This window comes from Lontra canadensis, unplaced genomic scaffold (assembly GCF_010015895.1).
Source record: "Lontra canadensis isolate GAN:19392208 unplaced genomic scaffold, GSC_riverotter_1.0 scaffold14, whole genome shotgun sequence".
Lineage (NCBI taxonomy): Eukaryota > Metazoa > Chordata > Mammalia > Carnivora > Mustelidae > Lontra > Lontra canadensis.
In genome coordinates, this window is record NW_022631008.1 from 4,529,029 (window position 1) to 4,540,885 (window position 11,857).

General features: G+C 40.7%; 1 long non-coding RNA gene and 2 other non-coding genes across 4 annotated transcripts; all 3 read right to left on the minus strand.

Moving 5' to 3' along the window:
- Positions 1 to 4,888: 4,888 nt before the first annotated feature.
- Positions 4,889 to 6,538, minus strand: LOC116868061. Of its 2 annotated transcripts, none has more exons than XR_004382730.1 (6): positions 6,513 to 6,538; positions 5,910 to 6,118; positions 5,740 to 5,819; positions 5,591 to 5,655; positions 5,219 to 5,288; positions 4,889 to 4,991 (listed from the first exon to the last, which is right to left on the minus strand). It is a non-coding gene; the product is annotated as an uncharacterized LOC116868061 (long non-coding RNA). The 2 variants fall into 2 exon arrangements; XR_004382731.1 differs by having other exon boundaries at positions 6,460 to 6,533.
- On the minus strand, positions 5,096 to 5,166 carry LOC116868245. The gene has a single exon (XR_004382784.1). It is a non-coding gene; the product is annotated as a small nucleolar RNA SNORD50 (small nucleolar RNA).
- LOC116868246 lies at positions 5,442 to 5,511 on the minus strand. The gene has a single exon (XR_004382785.1). It is a non-coding gene; the product is annotated as a small nucleolar RNA SNORD50 (small nucleolar RNA).
- Positions 6,539 to 11,857: the final 5,319 nt, after the last annotated feature.

Consider the following 11,857-nt stretch of genomic DNA (forward strand, 5'->3'; position numbering starts at 1 on the left):
TTTTTTAGTAAAGACACTCTTCCTCCTGGATCAGAGTCTTCCCCTTACGAGCTTATTTAAACTCCATTACTTCTTTTGAGGCTCTATTTCCAAATACAGCCACCCTAGGTGGCTACAGCTTCAACATATTAATTTTGGGGGATACATATATTTGTCCTTAACATCTTCTAACTTTTCTCATTTTCTTTTACCCCTTTTGGAGAAGTTAAATCACATCATAATTGCCCTAAATATACAAACTGAATTCTACTTAGATTATTTTTTATAGGAGCCATTACATTGTCTTAGACAGAATTTAAGAGATTAAAGGGTAAAGACTTCACATTCTAGGGCCAGAAAGCGATAAACCAATAATCAGAATACAACATGCTATGGGTCATTTTGTAGTTTCAGTGGAGAGGACCTTATTTTACCTAGTTTTCATCAGCATCTTTCCATGGTACGTCTGATCTTTGTCTTACTTGGGACCCTCACTTTTTTCCCCCTATTCAGCCTGGATCTCAAGGTTAATAATTTTAAGTTTTATCTACATCCTCAGTGCCCTTGGCTTGTCATTGTTTTGCTCCTCCTGGCCAGTTTACTCCTAATTTTGGATTAATTCACTGATCTGCTTTCTTCTCCCAGGCAGATAAGCCCCATAGAATAGTAAGAATTATGCTGATTAACTATTAAAATTGGTAGTTTTCAGCTTCAGCAGGCACTTTTGCACTATAAAACAAACCTGTCTGTAGCTAACTCCACCTCTCTAAATAGATACTGTCTGATGAACACCCTAGCATACTTCCTAGATTCCTTATCTCATTCTTTCCTGGAACTTGACCAGGAAAGTTCAGATACTAACTCGTTCAATTTCCATGCTAAGGCTCTGCATTAAATCAAGGCTATCTCCAGCCCTATAACCCAAGCAATTATTTGCTAGTTTTCATCCTTGCTTTCCATTCAGAACTCCTTTACTTTTCATCTCGTTTCTGCTCCTGATATGGCAGTTGCACTTAACAGATTTCTACTTCCCAATTTTTGTTCCTTGGCACAAAATAACCTCTAGGATTTTAACTAATCCTGGAATTCCCTACTCTTGAAATGTTCCAGGACTCAACTCTTATAGACTGCTTCTTTTCTCTTTATATTCACTCCTTGGTGATCTCATCTAATCTTATGGCTTTAAATATACCATCCACATGCTGATGACTCCAATTTTATTTCTCCAGCTCAGATCTCTTCCTTGAGCTCCAAACTTCTCTACCTAACTCAAAATTTCATTTGGATATTAGATTCCATCTCAAATCTAACATGTTCAAAATCAAGCCTCTGCAATATAATACTTGTGAGAAACGGATGGTCATTATTTTGACTGTGGTAATTATTTCATGGGTGTATATCAACGGAAAAACTTGCCAAACTGTATATTTAAAACCATACAATTTGTTGTATCAATAGTTAGGAGGCAATGGTAGGTAGGTCAATAGTTAACTGCCCTCACTAAAGTAATGCACTGTATTTTAAATCTTATTGTATTCAAATGATAAATTTTGAGTATTCTTAAAAGCTTTTTCGATTATTAACACTCTTGAAAAGAACTAGAACCAACTGAGTAAACATAACTAAGATAAAGTTCCCAAATAGGTTAGATTATACTACATCTAATTTGGGATTCTGTGAGATTAAATCCTTATTTCCTGTTATAACTCAGCCACATGTCATGCCAGGACTTTAGTGATGTGCTAGTAGTAAAGGGAAGAGGTCAGGATTTGTGAGAATGAGAGAGAAGTCTGGTTTTCATTTTGTAAAGACACCCTCTCCTCCACCCTAAGATGGTCCACAAAGCTTCCAGAACTGCATGGCAAACCTGTGCTTTGATCTGATCTCTGTACATATCCAAATACATAGAATCAGTGAGGTGGAGTGAGACTAGAGGCAGTGGCAATATTCAATTAGGCAATTATGAATACTAAATACCATGCTCTGAGTATCCTGAATCAAGCTTTTGGGAGGAAACATGATTAAGAGGGTCTCATCCCCAGGGAGGAAGTACTAGCAAAAGATAGGCAGACTATCCTAGCAGGCTCTAATTCAACTAAAGATTCTAACTGAGCAAGTGGTGTTAAAAATCTGAGCCCAAGCACAAGATTTCCTACGGGTTGAGCAAACAGTAAGGATTTATAAGGTGCATAATCACTTCAGAGAATACTTGATTGGGCAGCCAGGTGCACTGGATATTATAGAACTAGTTTTAGAAAGCACCAAATGGTAGGTCTAAGCCTACCATATTTGAAGATAACCTGGAAGCATGATGGAAAGCATAGAAAAGAATTCCTATTGGCTAAAGCCACACACATAGACTGCTCCTTCAAAATCTGAAATCAGTACTAACCATGCAGATCCCAGTCTATTATAGCCATATTCCTTTATTCCTTAAGTCTTTAAGTCTCCATTAAGTTCTATATTAAGTCGCACATATGCTCAGAAAGGTTAAGGCCCTTATCCAGGTAACTTAAGGTCCCCTTTGTAACTAGTAGTTACCTATTTGTTAATATAAAGGTATTACCTGGTGTGTTAGATTCCCAAAGGATAAGGCTAGTAGACTCTAACAGCCAAAACTCCATTGTGTGAATGAAAAAACATCATCCAAATCTAGTAGTTGTTTTCCATTTTAATGGAAGCTGATGTTAATTATATGTTAAAGTTCCAAGCTTAATTTTACTAAATTGTACCTTTTTGGTCCTGATTTGTTCAAGTATGGACTCTGCAGAACCAAAAGGGACTAAATTATGTGATTTTCTGCTCTAGGTCTTCCCACTGAAAAAAAAAGTCAAGTTTTAGGTAATTCAATGACCATAGCTTTACAGTTGCCCCAATACACTTCAGCCTTATCTTCCACTTTATTTGTCCCATATCTGACCACCCAATTGATACCCAAATTCCCAATTCATCACTCTCAGGTCCTGGGGCATACAATCCTTACCTCAAGTGTTTATACCTAAAGATTTATATTCCTCACATCTCTGGGTTGGTTTTGATTCAAATCCACTGTTCAATTGCCTCAGATATTAAGTATCTCTCACAGTACTTTTATTATAGCTCGTCTTTTGTCACTTTGTACCACTATTAACAGAGGACACAGGGAAGTGTTTTACTTCTGACCTCCTTATTAGAGCCCAGTACAGTACAATACATAAACTTGATTCGGAGTCTATCAACTGAAGAAATGTGACATTACCAGAAAAAACTGTGAGAAGTGAGCAATAACACAACTGCAGGAAAGGAGGTCAGAGTGCTCCCAAGGCAAATTTCACAACTTGTTTTCAAGTCCTGTGTGCCAGCTTTGACAAAAGGGCAGACACTTCCCTGAAAATTTTGTGCAGACCTTGCTTCTATCATCTACTGCAGTAATATTATGTACACCTAACATTTAGCATGCAAATAAGTGCCAACTAGGTAGCTAAGGTATCTAGGTACTTAAGATCTTGGGTGATTAAAACCAAACGTAAAGAAACACTGATTTATATAATGTAGGCACATTTGTTTTTTGAATAAATGCAACTAACAAGGTCATTAATCCAAAGCCTCTTTAATTTAGGAATAGCATTGAGGAATTACAACTTCAGTAGTTAATATTTTGCCAAATCACTCCACATCATATACATTATACCACTGATCTTCAAAAGTTTCTAAGTGATAGTCTTAAAGCAACACAGCTTTCCCAATTCCTTCTGGTAACATCAAGATACCATGTGTAATCCATTATGCCAAACGGCTTTTCCCATTGCTGGATTTCAAGTCTTAAGGCCTCATTAAAGGGACCACACCCTAGTCTTTACGTAGACACCTCACACTTCCTATCCAAAGACTGGTTTGTATTTCCTGCAGACAACTTGTAATTCATTGAACCTATAGTTTAATAGTGTGCAGGGACTCAGAATACTTGATCTCTATGTGGTGGCATTAATACTTATATTCTAGTTTGGCTGCCATAAACTATTTCCAATGTATTTTGTACACCATTTTAATACTTGAGTAAATCCACTCTGTGCCTGACCAATAACCGAACATGCTTGTCAGTCTCATGAGCCTCTTCTGAGCTACATGGGTACAAAACTGAATTTTCACTAAAAGCCAGGAAAATATTTTAGGGAAAAATACAGCTCATTATAAGCTGACAAAAATTCTATTACTTTGACTGGCACAGAAGTATGGGCTTAGGAACAACTTACTTATGCAGCTACTTAGGGAAAATGATCATGCATGGGGCCCATCTTGGTTACATCAGATGCTATTACAGTCTACATTCTGTACAATGTTTGACTACTTTAAACTCCCTTATCTTCCCCCATTACCCATAATTGTTACGCTGTGCTCTCTTCATTTTCAGCATTCTACATTTCCCATCTTGAGCATCCTTTCAAAATACAATTGCAATTAGGACCAGTAATCACTGATCATTTTGATACCTGGTATTTTTCTCTCCCTAACAGGCAGTATCTCCATTTTGCTCACCATTAGCCCAGGAATATTTAGTACCACACAAAAAGCCAAGATGATTTGTACTTATTCAGTGATACTGCCAAACCAAGTCTATTCTCCAAAAAAACCCCAAGGATTTCCCCGCAATACTCCAATTTTCACTCAGCTTTAATTACATTCACACATTTTAAATTCAAACAGGTGACGAAAGGCAAAGCATTCAGAGTGATCTGATTACAAGTCTGGTTAACTGGAGAAAAAAAAAAAGACTTCATAAAAATTAGTTTTCTACACATTCCCGTATTTAAAATAGAATTACAAATAGATCTACAAAGCAATTTGACTAACAAGTTGTGACTAGGGCAGTGTGACAAATGTAAAAGGCTTAATTCTTATGGATACATTCAATTTGATTAATGTTTACAAAAATAAAAATACATTGTCTTGATTTGTAGGTTTTCTTCCCATGCCAGTAAAATGAAGAACTTTTCCTTATGTTTTTCATACAAGTAAATCTGGTGGCATTTGCCCTAGAAAAGGAAAAACATTTGAGATTTACAAGACTATTAACATCAGAGGAGCAAAAGAATTCTTTAAAAAAAAAAAAAAAAAATCTTTGTCCTCATAATGGTCTATCTCAGAAGCCAGATCCGTATAAGTTTTCTCAACAAGATATTCAGGTTCGGGATAAGATCATCACAGATTAAGACCAAGGACAAAATACTGACCAACTGTTAAATAAAAAATCTCCACTCACAGAAATGAGTTATGCCTTAGGAAGGTTTCTGCAAACTGGCCTCTTTCCATGGGCAGACAGCGACACCTCACTGTTGGCAAAGAAAAAAAAACAAAAAAAAACAAAACCCCACAATAAAACCCATTGTACATCATTGTGAGGTAGCAGTTTTCTCCCTACAGGGTTTATGACCTCACAGAACCTTCTCATTTATAAAATCTAGACAACAAAAGTTATTGGTCTTATCTCAGAAGCCGAATCCGTACATGCTTTTCTTCAGGTAGTCAGCTTCGGGATAGGTTTCATCATTGATTAGACCATAATCCATAGAAAATGTTAAATGGGAAGTACGGTACCAGAAATAGTGTAGATTTTGTAAACCACACAACTTACTTTAAAGTAAGGTTGCTCCTCAGTGACATTAACAGCTCCATTATTGTTCATCAATCTCCAGGATGCTGTTTTGAGAACAAAAAAATTTCTTCACTTCATCTACATTATGGACTAAACATACTGAATTCAAGTACTAGCCCAACACATACCTGAGTTAAGACTGTCAGGTTCCAATCAAGCCATTTCCTAGCAAATATTCTCTCACGTGTTTTGGAATTTCCCCCTGCACCTATTAAGAAAATTTCAAGGATACATCTTTTCCTGTGTATCAACAGGTTTACTTCTTCAGTTTAAAAACTAAGCTCTCAATCGTACTTACCTCAACATCTCCGGGTAACAGCTCCTTTACACCACTGAGAGCCCACCGTTCCCGCAGCGGACCAATTATTTTGAAGATTAAGCATTTTCACAGAATGCCAGAAGCCTGCCTCTTTTACTAATCTGGTTTGCACACAGCGCCATCTGGGCACAGCACAGCTCAATCTCAGACAAGGTCGGGGACTGCCCATTTTCAACCGATCTTTTGATCTGCGACGAGAAAGAAAAACAATCGTCTAATTAGTAAAGACCTCTTATTCCCAATGTAAAACTAAGTCTTTGCCCCAAATCCCGGGGATATGGTTATTCTAACGCCGCCGCCGCCCAGGTTCCACCATCCGGGTGTTGGCCCTTGCTTAACTAGGCCGCGCGCAGCGCTCGTGGCGATCAGCACCAGCCTCCGCACGCCTAAGCTCGAAGCCTGCCGCCGCCGCCGCCACCACCATTACGCAGGACACGTGGCGGTCTGGCTGCGTGTTTCCCATGTGCAACTTTCGAACCCAGAGCAACCCAAGCTCAAAGGTCTAAAATCTCAGTGAGCTGCAGCAAACTTCAGCCCGCGCCAACTTCGCCCGCCAGGTACTCGCCCGCGAGGCCCACTCACCCAAAAGCAAGACCACACTTCGCAAGTCCAGAGGTAAAAGACCGAGCTGCGTCTCCAGCAGTTCCCTTTATAGCCTCTCCTGAGTCAGGCAGAGGTCGCCACGCCCCCTCGCGTCTATTGGACGTGGGAGAAGACGGGGCGTGGCCGTTTCCTGAAGGAGGAGAGCGGGAGCGCGCGCGGCGGCTCTTTTCTTTCGGGGGCTGGTTCCGGGGCGTGGTGCGCGCGTCGGCCGCCCGCCGGACGCTCGCCCAGTCCCCGGTGCGCGCCCGCTGCGCGCGGTGTGCGGTCGCTGTCGAGTCTGGCTCTACGTGGCGTGGGAGTGGCGCCAGAATTCAAACTAACTGCTGCAGTTGGGAGGCGAGACTACCGCCAGCTCCGGGCCAAGTCTGCCCAGAACAGATTGGCCGGCTCTGGGCCGGGGGTTTTGCAGCGCAGGGCGGCCTCAGCGTACGACTCTCTCAAGAAATCGGACTGGTTAGCGGGCCGGCGCCGGGAGGGAGTTGACGCCCAGCGGGCTCTGCAAGAGCGGGCGGGCACTGGCCCCCGCACTCCCGAAAGGAGAAATTGGCCTGCGGAAGTGCTCGGGTGAAAAAAGCACCTGAAAACGTAGCATTTCTCCTGCAGTCCTCGGCGAGAATACCGCGCCTCCCCAGAGAGCCGGCCGGCGGCGCTGCACGCGGCCCAGCTGCGCCCCAGTGTGGGCGCCTCAGTGCTCCCTGCCCTGCAGGAGCCTACCCCACCCCCGCGTTTCCTTGTGCCAGGCACTGCAGTTACGCGGTCAGCACCTAGAATTCCCGAGACAGCCAACCTGAGAGGTAAATACCCCATTTGGCAGAGGAGAAGACTGAGGCCCTAAAGCAGCTAATTTGCTTAAAATCGTACAACTGAAAAATTTTGCAGTTTTTAATTTCTTTGTGCTAAGTTCGCTAAAATGAGTGCAGGAGAAAGTTAAATTTGAGAACTACCCCGAATACTACATACAAATGGCTAAAAAAAAATTCAGTAGCAATGATTGTATTAATTAGTATGTGTGAGCGAATACGTGTATATGCACACGCAAGCACACATGACATTTGAACATTCTAGAATCTGAAAATTCAGGTCTTCATGACACTCATGACTAATGATTATTTACGTTTGGTTTTGTTTATTGTCCTACCCGTTTGTAAGGAACATACCATTTTGTGTCCGTTCTTTATTGTTCCGCTTTAGAACAGTGTTCGGTCTGGCATAAAGTAGGTTGTCGGTAACGAATGGTTGAAAGAATGAAAGAATATATATGATGGCCTTTTAGAAAATTAACTTAGAAAACTTAGAAAATTAAAGACCGGACTGCAGATTAAAAGGTAATAGTGAAAAGCAAATTTCTGTAACAGGAACCTAAGTGATGAAGTGATTATTTGCCTAGCTAGACATTATGTAGATTTTTTAAACAGTATTTTGTAATGTAAATGTATATTTACATGTTTCTCATAGTGAAGAAACTAAAACAGTACAAAAGGGTATAAAACAAAACGTTCCTTTCCATATCACTGGGACTCTCCCCACTGTTAACAGTAACCACTGTTAATATTTTTAAAAGTTCTATGCATATATAAATATAGGTGCATATTTTTTCATATTTCATATCTGCAGATAAGATCTATATGCTTTTCTGCAACTTGCCTTGCCCCTCCGATAAATCTAGATTACTCTCTATATCAGTACATATAGACGAACTTATTCCACTTTTTTTTTTTTTTAACATTTTATTTACTTATTTGACAGCCAGAGATCACAAGTAGGCAAAGAAGCAGGCAGAGAGAGAGGAGGAAGCAGGCTCCCTCATGACCGGAGCTGAAGGCAGAGGCTTTAACCCACTGAGCCACCCAGGTGCCCCTAGACGAACTTATTGTTTCCAGCTGTGTAATATTCAGTTGGATGTATGGTAATTTATTTCCTCAGTTTCCAGTTTTTCAATTTCAAATAGTGCTGAAGTGAATTTCAGATATAGTGAGCTTGTGAGAAGATCTGCAAGATCGGTTTCTAGAAGTGAGTCACTTAAGTTTCTGATAGATATTGCTTAATTGTTCCTACCATCCTTCCATTCCCACAAAATGGTCATGTTGTGTTTATATTTTGAAGAGTGTTTTGCTAACTAAAAAACATACATATGACTTTATGGGATGACCATTATTACACCACTGAAATTGAAAGCTGTTACTCTGTTATATTTGAATCACTGCTGTATTGGAGACTACCAAAATCACCTGGTCAAAAGCAGTAGAAAACAATGATTCCCTACCCTGAATTATCAATTGAATTACTTGGAGAGCTAAAAAAAAAAAAAAACAAACAGATTTCTGTGCCTAAACTTGCAACTACCAAAGTAGAATCTCCAAAAATGGGAGCCAGGAAACATTTCAAACAAGCATATGAGCCAAAGCTGTTCAACAAGAGCATAAGATGAACCACAAATGTGAGTTGCATATTTAATTTTGAATACTGTAGTAGCCACACTTTAAAAAATAAAAGAATCAGAAATTACTTTTAATACATTTTATTTAATGCAATATAATAAAAATATTTTCATTTCACTACACGATTAGTACAAGTTATTGAGATATTTTACATTCCTCTTTTGTATTCAATCCTTGCAATCTAGTGTGTATTTTACAGTCACAGCACATTTTGGTTTGACTGTCCACATTTCAAGAGTCCCATTATTGTATGGCAGGCAAGTGGCTACTGTATTGGACAGCACAGATCTACAGTCATTCATATACATTTAGAAATTTAAGAACAGCTGTTTTAGGGTAAGTGTGGTAGAGCATAACTGAAACATATTCCAGCCTTTGAAAAAAGGCTGGAATATGTTCCATATTAACTTTTGACTCAAACTAGGATTAACAAATACAGGATGAATTGAATCTAGAACTTGCCTATTGATAGTGCTCCCCTCCAGTGAGCATGTGCAATGACTGTGAAGCGGTATACATCTCATTCGAGGAGTTTATCTCATCAAAGAATGTAGAAACATACCGGGAGATGAAGGCCCCCATCATTGCTTCTGACACCTAAAACGGTCAAGCAAATTGCTGCCAAATATTCGAAGTGATTTAAGAAAGACCATAGGAAGGTCAGAACTGAAATTCAACATGTATGCTTTAGTATGCTAAAAATAAGGTGTTTTTTTTTTTTTTAAGATTTTATTTATTTGACAGACAGAGATCACAAGTAGGCAGAGAGGCAGGCAGAGAGAGAGAGAGGAAGCGGGCTCTCTGTGGGGCTCAATCCCAGGACCCTGGGATCATGACCTGAGCCGAAGGCAGTGGCTTAACCCACTGAGCCACCCAGGCACCCCAAGTTTTCATATTCTTAACACACTTTTATTTTAAAGATTTTATTTATTTATTTGACAGAGAGAGACAGTGAGAGAGGGGACACAAGCAGGAGGAGTGAGAGAGGGAGAAGCAGACTCCCTGCTGAGCAGGGAGACTGACGTGGGGCTTGATCCCAGGACCCTGAGCCGAAGGCAGATGCTTAACGACTGAGCCACTCAGGCACTCCTCTTAATACACTTTTAGATACAATCATCATTTTATTAATTTTTTGGAAAAAATATTCACTGAGCCCCTGGTGCATTCCATGTTCTTCAGAGAAAGCTAATAATACACAGAAGAGGGGCGCCTGGGTGGCTCAGTGGGTTGAAGCCTCTGCCTTTGGCTCAGGTCATGGTCTCAGGGTCCTGGAATCGAGCCCCGCATTGGGCTATCTGATCAGCGGGGAGCCTGCTTCCTCCCCCTCTCTCTGCCTGCCTTTATGACTACTTGTGATTTCTGTCAAATAAATAAATAAATTCTTTAAAAAAAAAAAAGATGGGGGCGCCTGGGTGGCTCAGTGGGGTAAGCCTCTGCCTTCTGCTCAGGTCATGATCCCAGGGTCCTGGGATCAAGACCCCCATCGGGCTCTCTGCTCAGCAGGGAGCCTGCTTCCCCCTCCCTCTCTGCCTGCCTCTCTGCCTACTTGTGGTCTCTGTCTGTCAAATAAATAAATTAAATCTTTAAAAAAAAAAAAGATGCCCTTAATCACTTCCTATTTTAAAAAAAATACACAGAAGACCTTGTCCTACTTGAAAGAGTTTATAGTTTAATAAGAAATGTTTATCTGACTTTAGATACCTGTGTTTTAAAAATTAGTCATTAAAGACTTTTGGATAAGATCATAATGCGAACCAAATAGTGTTTTGGAAAAAGAGTAAAAGCAGAGTTTAGAAATCAGTGTAGTCATTTAGATGGGATATTACGAGGGACGCTACTATAATTTTGGCCATGGTAATGGAAGACAGGGAAGAAAACAACACACAGAACCTAGGTGCTGTTAGGTTCTTCTGCACATTAGTTCATGATTATAATTTTCAGAATAATCCTGGTGTATATTTTTAACCTTGCAGGAGTGATGGAAAAAGTGAGGCATAGAAATTTCAGTTAACTGGGGTGCCTGTGTGGCTGAGTTGGTTGAGCGGCTGCCTTTGACTAGGGTCATAATCTCAGGGTTCTGGGATCGAGTCCCACATTGGGCTCCCTTCTCTGCAGAGAGCCTGCTTCTCCCTCTCCCTCTACCTGCTGCTCTGCCCTTGTGCTGTCTTTCTCTCTCTGTCAAATAAATAAAATCTTTAAAAACAAAACAAAAAACAATTAAAAAAAAAGAAATTTCAGTTAGCAAACATTCCCAAATCTCTCTACAAATTCATAATGTCATGAAGACATGATATTGGTGTGTTGAAGGAAGAAATCGTAGGATGTGATGTGATGTGGGAGCAGCATGGAGCCTGGGCAGCCAAGAGAATAGCAACCCCATTGGGTGGAAGAGGGAAGTCAGTTACTGATTTGGGAGAATGGAAAAGATTCATTTTCGCTTGTGTTAAATATGGAGTGGAACACTGAGTTACATATCCAATGGATCATCAGAAATGTAGAAATGAAGTCCAAGGGTGCTGGGTGGCTCAGTTAAGTGACTGCCTTCAGCTCAGGTCATGATCCCAGTGTTTGGGGGTTGAGTCCAGTATCAGTCTCCCAGCTCCGCAGGGAGTCTGCTTCTCCCTCTTATGCTCTTTCTTACTCACTCGCTCGCTCTCTCTCAAATAAATAAATAAAATCTTAAAAAAAATAATAAAAAAAGAAGAAATGAAGCCCAGAGAAAAGTCAGAGCTGGGGTGCCAGGGTGGCTAAGTGGGTTAAAGCCTCTGCCTTCAGCTCAGGTCATGATCCTGGGATCCTGGGATCGAGCCCGCATCGGGCTCTCTGCTCAGCAGGAAGCCTGCTTCCCGGCCCCCCACCCCCCTCTGCCTGCCTCTCTGCCTACTT